Raw genomic sequence first — 12,713 nt, forward strand, 5'->3', positions numbered from 1 at the left:
TTGCACACAACTAAAATCAAGAGGTCGGTGTGGTTAACACTTTTTAAAATATATGATGTCAGCTTATTAAATCCAAAATGCAAGCAACTCCTTATGGATCGGACATTTGTAATATTCTTTTGTATACAAATGTATCCTGACATTTCTCCAGTTGTATTTTGTAATGTATTCTAAAGGAAATAAATTGTAACCGAGAATGACCAAATTCTGCCTCTGGCATCTTGTGCTTTCTCTCTTAACACCATTTCAGTTATGACGAATCATGCTATTGTCCATCACTCGTCCATCAAAATCCCAAAGTTTCCAAGGTACCCCATGTGTCAGGCTCATACCCATTTCCATTTAATTGTTTGGTACAGCCATATTTAGCTTATGGTTATGAAAAGCTTCATTAAGTTTTGCCAGTTGATTGTTCAATTGTTTTGACCTTCATACTGTAACTGTTGGTTTTGCAGTTATACTGTTTTTTCTACACGTATCTCATGTGCACAAATTAATCAAAATGTGGTTACAAACAGTATCTTAGACACATGCATCAGTAGTACCAGCAGTCAATGAAGTAAAACATGGCCTCGATATATGTACTTTTCTATCTGACTCCCCCGGTGCTCTGTAGAAAAGACAGGGACTTGGATGTAAAAATAATTAACACATGGACACAGAATTAAAACTGAGAAAATGTATTTTTCATTTCATATGCAGAGGTTGGTAGAGATGGGTTAACATTCTCAGTTTTACAAGCAGCATCACAATGTTTTTAAAATCTATTAGCTGTGTTAAGAGAATTCTGTGGGCACAGATTCCTCTGTTCTGACTGAAAGATCAAAGCTCATTCTCGTAATGAGTGACAGTATGTGTGACAAGTGGCAGAGATCAAACATTTCCACCCAGGCTTTTCAAACCAGTTTTGGTGAGTGCAGTGCAGCACCAATCTATGAACCCTCTCTTCACCACTTACTGTCATGTGCTTGCAGAGTTCTTGTGTCTGTAGAGGTGAGTTGATTGAGTCTTTATATCTCTGTCACTAATTAGTACAATATAATTTAAATTCACATTTCTAAATACTAAGTTAATATTGTAAAATTGTTAAGATCACATTATTGTGCTGACATACACGTAAATAAAACCATTTTCAGACATGACCTCTGGAGGACGTTCGCAGAATTGGGTCAGACTTTCTGCAGTTTTGTCTTTTCACATGCAACAGATTCTTCGTTCAGACGTATTCACAACAACACATACATCTTATAGAGGATTCAGGTGAGGGGTGGAGCAGCAGGCAGACCCAGGATATAACGTTATTTTCAGTCTGTCGTGTGTTAGAAACACCATCAACACCCCCACTCACATTCGATGAATCCTGTGGACGATCTCCTGCTGTGTTCTCACATCAGTTCCTCTGGACTTTCTGCAGACTTTATACTAGGGGGCTGGCCAAAGCAACTCTGGAAAAAGTCCGGAGGCTCTCACTTGCATATTTGCATTCACACATACAGCCCCTCCGGAGGAAGTCTGGAGGAGCTCCAGACTTCAGTGCACTTCTGAAAGGAGCTAAATCTAACACAGTGGCATCACTGGCGTCAGTCCTCAGCTCCGCTCTATAGTGTCCGATGGAGTCCTGCCACTAGTTCCTGATAGTATGGCTCTGAGAGGGGATGAAATACAAAGACTTTTAAAGTTGTAAACAGATTTTACAATTTACTCTCACAATGGAAATTGTCTGGAGAGTCACAAACCTGTGTCAGGCTCAATAAATGAATGTCTAATGAGGAAGTCCAAGACCACCATGGCTGAGTTGGGCTTGAAGTCATCAGTGGCCAGCAGTTCTTTCACCTGGAACCATGACAGGGTGGTCACAAAACTCTCCTCATATTTCTTCTCTGGATGTTAGACATATATATATATACATCAATTAATATATGAAATGGACTAACTTGAAATGTAATGTGAATAATACCTTGTTTAAATATTTTTCATCATTTGGACAGTGCTGTGTTGCAAAATGCGGTGATTGTGACATAACACAGTTTGCCTCTACTTGTGTTGCATGGTTGTGTTTGGGTATGAAAAGTCTGACAGGGACCAGATAACTGAACTTTGCAAAGTTGTCCACAGATTGGATCAAATCACCACTAACCTCCTTCACCACCATCACCACAATCATGAGGGGAGACCAGGACATGTGTAACATCCGGGACACGTGGGCTGTGTCTGAAATCAATCACTGATTACTATATAGTTCACTATATGGTGAGTTTGCAATTTTGTAGTGTTGTCCCGAATTTTAGGTGAACATTTTTATACCCTATATAGTGGACTCGTTGTTTCCCACAATGCATTGAGAAAAGCAGTGTACAAACAATTGTCACTATCAAGCAAAATAAACCATCATGTATGAAACGCTTTACCAGAGGATCTCAGACTGCGTCCTGGCTCGTAAGGAGATAAAAGTTCTGAAATATAGGGAGGAGAAGCCTGTCTGGATTTTTAAAGTAATTAAAAGTATTTTTTAATCAATCCTCAAATAAACAGGCAGCCAGTACATGGGTGCTTAAATGGGGGGTGATATGGTTACATTTTTGGATTGTGTTAGAAGCCGAGCTGCAGCATTCTGGACTCACTGTAGACGGTGGATTGATTTCTGAGTAAGACCACTATAAAGGGAGTTACAGTAGTCGAGGTGAGAGGAAATAAGGGCAGGAATGAGTCTTTCGAGGTCTATGTGAGGGATACAAGATTTAACCGTGGCTATGTTTCTTAAATGATAAAAACATGATTGCACAACCTTCTTAATGTTGAGACAAACCAAATCCAGATTTCTAGCTGAGGACTTGGTAAATGGTTCTAGCTTACCATTTTGCCATCATATCATTCTTGCTGGAGATGGGACCAAAGACAGTTACACTGGATTTGGACAGGTTTAGTTGGAGAAAGTTGTTTCCCATCCAGTCTTTTATTTCAGCAGAATGTTTTCTCGTTTCATGTTTTTTGTATCAATCAATCACATTTTATTTTGCATAGCCAATATTCACAAATCACAATTTGTTTCATTTGGGTTAACAAGGTGCAATATCCTCCAGACTATATGAATGGACTGTATTTAGATGGAGCTTTTCTCCTCTTGATGACCACTCAAAGCATTTACAGTAAAGTTACCATTCACCCACTCACACACACATTCAAACAGTGCATCTATGTGCAGCACTTCGTCTATAAGAGGGCTGACCTTATGGTTAGAGGATGGCCACTTTACCCCCTAAGCCACAGCTGCCTCACCTCTTGTGTCTTCTCAGAGAACTTCACTTCCTGCCCTGTGTTCCTCCACCTGTTGATCACCCTGATTATTTCCACCTTCTAAAAAGTAGGTAAACACAGTTATGACCATCACATTCATAGAGCCTCACTGAATGTGATAGTACACCTGTGTGTTACCTCTAGACTAGATTACTGTAATTCCTGATTATCAGGATCCCCCAGGAAGACTGTGAAAAACCTCCAGTTGGTCCAAAATGCCGCAGCACGAGTGCTGACAGGAAGTAGAAGGAGAGATCATATTACTCCTGTCTTAGCTTATCTACATTGGCTCTCTGTAAAATTCTGAATAGAATTCAAGATCCTGCTCCTCACATTTAAAGCCCTTAACAATCAAGCCCCTTCATATATCAAAGAGTTCATAACACCATATTATCCAAACAGATCACTTCGTTCACAAAACACAGGCTCTCTTGTGGTTCCAAGAGTCTGTAAGAGTAGAACAGGAGGTAGAGCATTCAGCTACCAGGCTCCTCTCCTGTGGAACCAGCTCCCACTCTGGGTTCAGGAGGCAGACACCATCTCTGCATTTAAAGTTAAACTTAAAACGTTCCTCTTTGATAAAGCCTATAGTTAGTTCTGGATCAGGTGAGTCCTGAACCATCACTTAGTTATGCTGCTATAGGTCTAGACTGCTGGGGGAACTCCCATGATGCACTGAGGACCTCTCCACTTCTCTCTGTCTCTCTGCCCCCCCCCACATTCATTGATTTATTTATTATAATACATGTCAATGACTCGTTCACTTTGTACTCCCATAGTCTCTCTCTCTCCATTTTTCTCTCTCATTTCAGATATCTCTGACCCCGGAACCTCAGGACAACAACTTTACCATTATTACTATTATTAATTACAATATATCAGTAATTCATTATAATATGAATTGTGTCTGTTATCAATAATAATTAAATGTCTTTACACTGTTTACATTTTAACTAGTCAGATCTAATACCTGATGGTGCTCAAGTGTTCCCGGTCTTTTATCGCCGCCCTCCCCACTATCCCTCTCTCTTCTCTCCCCTCTTTTCCACCCATCTCTCCTCTCCTCCTCCTTATAATTATTTATTTAATTATTAATCAGAGTTCCAAATTCGTAGTCAGTAATTTTATGAGACTTATTCGATAATTTGGCTATCTTTTCCCTTCCTTTGAAGGGTGGTGCCCCTATTTATCTTTTATCAATCCAATTATTATTTAATATTAATATTTTTAATATTAATATTTATCTGATAGCCACATTTATTGAAAGCCCAAAAGCACAACATTTAATGGTGCCACGTTTAATGAGTACATAATCACAACAGTGATTAAGTGCAAGACTTTGTTTTCCTGGTTCTAATAAAGAGCCGGAGGAATCGTCTCAGCAAAGACGGTTTCTTTGATTTGCTCTCTATCACCTTCATCATCTCTTCTAGGATTGTTATTCTCCTAATCATTTCCTCGCTCCACTTTACTTTATCCTCCTCCATTGCCTCCAGAGCTTGCTTAGTGGTGTTGAGAGCCTCCTGAAGTGTGGACATTTCTGATTGCCACTGGAGTCTTTCCTTCCTTCCTCCTTCCTGTTCCTGTAGCAGAGCTGCCTTGAGCCTGGAGGTTTCCTGACTATGTTTAGCCAAGATTTGGGACTTGTCATGCTCCCAAAGGCATCTTGACTTTTCCAGTTGGTCATGGGCTTGAACCAGGGAGGTTTGGATTTTGGATGTTTCCTCAATCTCTCTGGCGAGGCATGTCTCTGCCTCCATTCTTTTTTCTCTTTCAGTGTGGACAGCTCTCTCAAGGTCGCTGACCTTTTGGCTACCACTCGACTGAAGAATCCTCAGTGCTGAAACTTCCTTCCCTAGCAAACTGTTCCTGTGGACTGAGAAGTCCATGCCTCTGCCTGTGGAGATGGAGCCTGAAACACTTTTGCCTCTTCCTCCATCCCCAGGACAGTCTGGTCTTCAATTGTCTCTTTCCTCAGGGCAGTCTGGTCTTCAATTGTCACTGCTGACTCTGTCCTAGGGATAATCTTTCTTCATATATCTCTTCTGACTTTATACTCAGGACAATCTTGTCCTGATTCATCTCTGCTGAGTCCACCCTAAGGACAGTCATGTTTGTTGCCTTTGTTTCCTGACATGCTGGAAATGGAAGGCTGGTGTGTACGTCCTCATGATTGAAAATGCAAGGCTTAGTTTAGTACATTTGTCTTTGCTGCATTTGTTAGATTGGCATAGAGACTTCCAAAAATGAATTTACAGAGCCTGATAAATTATGTGACACACAGAAACAAGATCTTCTAAACAACTGACAGAAGATCTGAAAATGAATCCATTTAATGCTACAAAGCAGGGGAGAATATAATAATAATAATAATAACTGCATTTGTATAGCACTTATCTAAACAAAGTTAAACAGCTAAACATGACTTTCACCTAGCCTGGAAGGATAGCTTGATATATTACAAGAAAGCACTTAGAAATGCCAGAACCTCTTATTATTCATTATTAATAGAAGGAAATAAGAACAACACCAGGTTCCTCTTGGGGAACCTGGGAAGCTGCTCCATTCCAAGTGGGATGAATACAATCTCTCCTAATCGGACCAGGTTTCCCCCAAAAAGTTTGCCAATTATCTACGAAGCCCACGTTGTTGGACACCACCTCGACAGCCAGCGGTGAAAGGATGACGTGTGGCTGTCATCACTGGAAACATTAGGCAGGGGTCCAGAGAAAATTACGGAGTCCGACATTGTCTTTGCATAAGTACACACCGAATCAATATTGATTTTTGTGACCTCCGACTGACGTAGTCGGAGGTCATTACTGCCGACATGAATAACATTCTTACTGTACTTACGCTTACCCTTAGCCAGCTGTTTTAAATAGGACTCTATGTCGCCGCGATTCAAAATGGCTGATCCTCGCCTCCATCCTGGCAAATAAGTTAAATTTAACACACATACTGTTATCGCTAAAGGAGGCAGAGGAGTGAGTGAACATCAAGCACACTGAGCAGGAGAGAGCAGGGGAGGGAGAGGGAGAAGCCATTGTTAGCTGCTAATGCTAAGTTGCTAAGCTAACACGGGTAGTGTGTAAATCACAGTGATTTAGCAAATGAGTCGCTAGGAGAGGGAGAGGTGAGTGTAAGGAATAGTAAAACTGTGAGTGTGACTCAAAATTAGCTTCAGTGAGTCAGATATTAGCAGAATAGGGAGAGACGAAAAAGAGAAGAGTTCAAAACAAGGAGGTGACACAATACGCTCACCGCAATACGTCAGCACGTCAACAACACAACACGTGTTACTTGTTATTTGAAAGTTAATGTTAGTTCTGTTAGGCTTTTCATTTTCTTTGCATGCATCTAACTACTTTCTTTAACCTGGCACCAACACCTCACACACTCATCTCCACAAACTTAACACACACATGTGATCTCAGCCACATGGTCCCACCACTCCAGGGGGCCTTTTGTCTTCATAGTGGCCAGCTGCCATTTTGAATCTCAGTCACACACACACACACACACACACACACACACACACACACACACATCTGTATATAGTAAGTACACCTTTTGTTAGTTTGTGTGTTTATACTTTTATTTTTTTCATAATAAATGTTTTTCTTTAAAACACGTCTTTATTAATGTTGCATAAGTGTGAATTTTGCCAACCTCTACACTGTCAAGAAAGAGAAGAGATACTTTATTGATCCCTCAAGGGTAAATTCTTTTTACACTCGTTTTTTTAGATGCACTTTTTTTTAACCCTGAAAAACAATCCCACACACACAAAGGGCTCATAGACATGCACATTTGGAGAGAGATGGTGGAATGATGAGAACTCCATATCCTTCAACTTTGCTAGCTATTGATGTGGTAATTTTGGTTATAGTTATTTATTTAATTATTAATCAGAGTTCCAAATTTGTAGTCAGTAATTTCATGAGACTTATTCAATAATTTGGCTATCTTTTCCCTTCCTTTGAAGGGTGGTGCCCCTATTTATCTTTTATCAATCCAATTATTATTTCATATTAATATTTCTAATATTAATATTTAATATTTCTCTGATAGCCACATTTATTGAATGCCCAAAAGCACAACTGTGGAGGTGAAGGGGCTGGGAGAGCACCGTCACCTGCACCACAGAGGATCAGTCAGCACAGGTGAGAGCTGTTAGCTGATTGATCCTCATGCTTGAAAAGGCAGCAGCAGAGCTGCCTCGTGGAACACACTGGGGAAGAGACTGGGCGAAGCTAAAGGTCCAGCAGAAAGTGCTGGACCCTTTAAGTTAAGTGTTCTGTCAGTTCTCTTTGTATTAAATAAAAAGATGTTGCTGAGCACCTAATGGTTGGACTGGTTCGTCTCTGGCTGTCATGGACAATGACAGATGGAGGAAGAGACAGAGGTGTGACAGTGGTGCCTGGACCTGGCAATCTTGCCTACTGTAAAGTCTGTGTGTGTGTGTGTGTGTTTTGGTTCTGAGCCTGTCTGCTTGCTCAAGTTATCTGCCCACATTGTTTATCTGTATGTGCGCGCGCATGCAGTTTGACAGTATGCTTGTTTGCCAGGGAAATGTCTCTCAGGAGACCAACAGCATGCCGTCACTCTTATCCAAGGTGTCAGAATGTTGTCTCCTCCAAACAAAGTGATGACATCCTGTCTATGATTCACACCGCCTGAATAGATTCACACTGGATGGAGCAGGCAGCTCTGGCCCTGTAATTCAAATGGTGGAGTGACAGCCACATGTTGATGACACTTGTCCACAAAGTCAAAAATCCCAATTGGAAAATGTGTAACCTCGTTTGAATTAGGGAGATTTGAACTGAGATTTTCACAGTTTGTCAACCATCAGAAAAATACAGTTCACGGTTATTTTTTATTAATATTATCATTTACAATGATCCATCAGGGAATAAAAACAAAGTTGTTTTTTTGGTTGATCATGTTTATTTGCAGGTTAACCATAGTGGTAGAGGACACACTAAGAGTTACTCTGTTACAAGTAAAACTCCTGCATTGAAAATGTCAAGTAAAAGTATTAATAGGTCTTAAAGCTTAGACTGTCATACTACAATAAAGTTATTATTATGCATTAATGTATTTAGTAGATTTTACTGTTTACTGGTTAAGTTAGAGCTCTTCTCTACCCTTTTGTGTTCAACTGCAACTTATCATTCATCATAGATGAATCTGGTGATTGTTTCTCCATTAATCAATATATTTTTTAGTCTCTAAAAACTAAAAAATAGTGAAAAATACCACAGCAACAAAAACAAAGTTGTAAAACAGTACAGCCAAACTTATCCTGTCTCTTCTATTAATTGCCATGATAAAGTTTATTTGTATAGCACCTTTCATACAAGAGATACAGCTCAAGGTATCTCAAAGTTGCTTCACTAAAGTGTCTACAGACCACAGATTTGATGTCTATGTGAAGAGAGTTGATTTCACTATAAAAGGAGTAATAGGAGGATTCATTTACTCCTCACATGTTTATTCATGGGGTCACATGTGTATTTTTAAGTCAGAGTTTACCAACTATACAAACAATGCAGATGTAGCCAGTATGCATTCATGATATGAAAAGTAACATAAATAGCATTTCTACCTAATTTCATCATTTAAACATTCACACATTTTCTTCAGGGATTAGATTAATATACACAGTTTTATCTGCACTGAGCTCAAAGCTGGGCGAACATATTTGAGAGGTACCCTCCTCAGACAGACTGATATTTTTCTCGAGGTAAACCCCTTGTTATTTTTGTGATATCCAAAGAAATATAACCACCAAGTTCCATACAATGTTTTAGAATGAAACTGGGATACTGCTGCAACCCTAACTTGAATGCTTTGTGCACATGCAACAGTGATGGCTGACATCACCGACTTCAATGGAAAATGACCTTTCTTGTCAGACAGTGCTGCCAGACTCAGTATGAAGCAGAACAAGGTATTATTTAAGTAGGACCATTAGAAAACCACTAGAGGGGCAAACATTTGAGATGATGTCAAGGCAGAATTGCTGCCACTCACTGCAACGTTTCTGTGTTGTAAAATAAATTTAGAAAGCCTCATTTGCAAGCTAATGCTCTGCCAACCTATATTGGATCTGTAATTTTGATTCAATCACTGTCAGTCTGTGGTCGCGGCTGGTATTATCCTCCTCAGGCTAAAAGACAGGTGCTAATCGTAGGTCTCACTGTGAAAGTTGCAGTCTCACAGAACCTGCTAATGCTTGGGTACAAAAGGCATACACAGGATATGTCCTCATGTGCTTGGAGCATAATTTTGATACCTAAATATAATTCATCAAAGCTCTTGTACAGACTTAATTGTTCTTTATGACGGGTGTGTAGGCAGATGAGACCTGCCTGAGGAAGAGGAGGAAGATAAAACACCCACTCACTGTCTATACAGAATTAAATAACATTTGATATAATGTTCTAGTAAAACCTTCTTCAGGTATATATATGTGTAAACATAGCAGTTAAATAATAATAATTGACCTTTTTTAATCCCCCCCCCATCAAATATCTATGCATTACATCATCTTTGTGATGAACTGTTCAATCAGGAAATATTTGCGAGAGTCAGTTTTGAAAATAACTGCTCCCTGTACAGCTTATTTGTCCCAAACAGACATCAGAACATCAGTTCACAGACTTCTATGATGGACAGCGATTAAGCAGCAATTAGCACATTGTCTGGATTCATGTTATATATAAAAGAAAAATTACAATAAATCCTAATATTGAATCACAACACTGGTAGAAAAGTTACAATTTGTAACAAATCAGTAAGTATCATGATTGTATGATATTGGAAATTGGTATTATTATTAGTGGTTTAAAAAAACATGTATTTTAATCATTCATAGATTCACTTTATTCTGAGCTAAGGTTCATGTTCTGGAATGATATATCATAACTGAAGTTGATACCAAATATTGATATTGCCACATTCATGCAATATAACTTATAGCTTCCAACCAAATAAGTGAAACGACTCCAGTAAATTCAAGCTGTTCGACGTTTCCCATGAAAAACTGTGGTGACTCCCACTGTGTCACATTCTTTTCTTTGTACAATGAAACAGGTTTCCCTTTGTTCTTGGATATGTTTTCACAAAGCATGTTTTCTTATTCAATTATTGATGATGTCAGCCATGGAGAGGGAAGCGTGAGCTTTGCTGCTGAATGCAAAATGTCGCAGTTTCACGGAATAGGAAGATGTTCTAGATTAGTGCAGTGACGATGAAGAAGCTGAAAAAAAATCACTGTAATGACTGAAGTCAGACTACATCTTCAGAAGAGGATTTTGGAAGCCAGAGGAAGAACACAGAGTGAATGACTGAGCCAATTTAGGTAGGATGAGAGAAGGGAGAGAGCAGAGCCTGACACACCCAGATCCTGAAGGGAGGCAATTAGGATCTGGTGGTTCACCATGAAATGCAGCAGAGGGTCTAGAAGGATGAGGACAGAGGAGAGAGGGCTGCTCTGGCTCTGCAACAGTCTTCCCTTCTTGCTCACATATATAAAGTGCATTTGACTCTGGAACTGAACTGAAAAACTGTTTCAGCATGAATAGTTACACAAATGGTAAAATTAAATCAATAACTCCAGCAAATCACTAAATCCAGCAAATCCCGGTTAAAGTCCATGTATGTTTTGTCACCTTTTTCCCAATTTCTGAACTATTCATTGGATTTTAACACAACAGACTTTACTGTCCATCACAGTCAGAGGAAAAACCTATAACACCTGGATGGTCATTGCACACTGCAACAAAAGATTGCCTCCGTGTGCTCTGTGTGTCTGCAATGTGCTCAAACAAAATGAAAAACATCACATACACACATATCACACATCTTTTTCATTACATTTAGTCAGCACTCTATTTGCTGACGTACTATTTCCAGAGCCAATTTCTACTCCTTTTTCAACTGCATCTACAACTACAACAATATTTATTTGAGCACAAAATTCAAAGCCAAATCAGGCAGCCATTTCTGAGACAAAGGATCCTCAGTCTAATTCAGTATAGGATTATAATTATTGAATACAAGTTCGCTTTAACAATAGCTCCAATTTTTATTTTATTTCATTACCCACACTTATTTTTCAAATAATCAGCTATCTTAATCGACTGCTCCCTTGTGCAATGATCCAAGAACTCAGACGATGCTTAAAAAGAATAATTTACTACTGTCATGATTGAAATAAACAATGCACAACCAATAAGTGCCCAGAAAAAAAAGGACAATATTGACTGTGCATATAGAGTAACCTCTTACATGGGGCAATATTACAGTCTGTACTTGCGCACCAAAACTAACTGGCATGCCAAAATGAACTGAAACTGGCAACTGTGTCAAATCAGGGGACTTGCTTCCAAGTCAATTGCTCCCAAGTCACTCCACAGTTCACCATCCACCAAAAATATGAACACCTTCAATGAACTAGCTCTCTTAGCTTGTTCATGCGTATCACTGGCCTCAGCAACGGTACCACCAATAAAAGAAAATGCAGTTGGTGGTAATGTGTTGTTGCTCCTGTGGTTAATGCAGAGAATGACAGAGACGACAGCGCTGTAAATAAAAAATTGGTTTTGTTACGGCTGTATGTGTTCATGCCCTTTGTCCCTGTTCCCCTCCTGCCTCCCCTGTAGATCCACCCTGATTCACTTGTCATTATAAATATTATACCTAATACACATTATATAGATTTTATACATATCCATAACTTTGCTAATCTCTCTCTCTCCTCCAGATTCTAAGGCCAGGTTCTGCCCTGCCTATCTAATGCTGTATCTAATCTTCTTATAGGATTCCTCACAAATAGGTTATGGGTTTTTCAATGTGTCAGAATGCAAAGGTAATGACGATGTTGGGGCATTTTCTGTTGTGACTAGGGGGTTGGAGGGTAAGTCCTGAGTGTTTTTTCCATATAAAGTTAGATTTTTTTTTTGAGATGGCGGTTGTAAAGGAACTGATTGAAATAGATATATACATTTTTGGTGAGGCATTCATCTGGACAAAGTTGATGAGGCCAATGAAATAAATGTCAAGATCTGACCATCTGTTGAGGGATTTAGGTTTTGTGATAATAAATGAAATTATTATTTTCTTGAACCAGGTCAAGAGTTACCTTTAAAGCCATAAGATGAATTGTTAAACACACTCCGCTCTGGTGGATCGTCTCTGTTAGGTTTTCTTATATACAAAATATAAGACTTAGTCTTACACTTTTAAAGGTCCAGTGCGTAAGATTTAGGTGAAAGGGAACTATTGGCAGAAATTTAATGTAGAATAATTCTCATGATGTTTTCATTTGTTCATTTAATCTAAATTGTATGAATTGTAGTTTTATTTACCCCAGAAAAGGCCCTTTATATTCAAATACTTTATATTTA

The 12,713-nt window shown here is 39.1% G+C and overlaps 1 long non-coding RNA gene across 1 annotated transcript; it reads right to left on the minus strand.

Annotated features, from left to right (window-relative positions):
- Window positions 1-664: 664 nt before the first annotated feature.
- LOC138410445 (uncharacterized) lies at window positions 665-3,950 on the minus strand. The gene is made up of 2 exons (XR_011243155.1): window positions 1,737-3,950; window positions 665-1,645 (listed from the first exon to the last, which is right to left on the minus strand). It is a non-coding gene; the product is annotated as an uncharacterized lncRNA (long non-coding RNA).
- Window positions 3,951-12,713: the final 8,763 nt, after the last annotated feature.

The sequence above is a fragment of the Paralichthys olivaceus genome, chromosome 6 (genome assembly GCF_024713975.1).
Source record: "Paralichthys olivaceus isolate ysfri-2021 chromosome 6, ASM2471397v2, whole genome shotgun sequence".
Lineage (NCBI taxonomy): Eukaryota > Metazoa > Chordata > Actinopteri > Pleuronectiformes > Paralichthyidae > Paralichthys > Paralichthys olivaceus.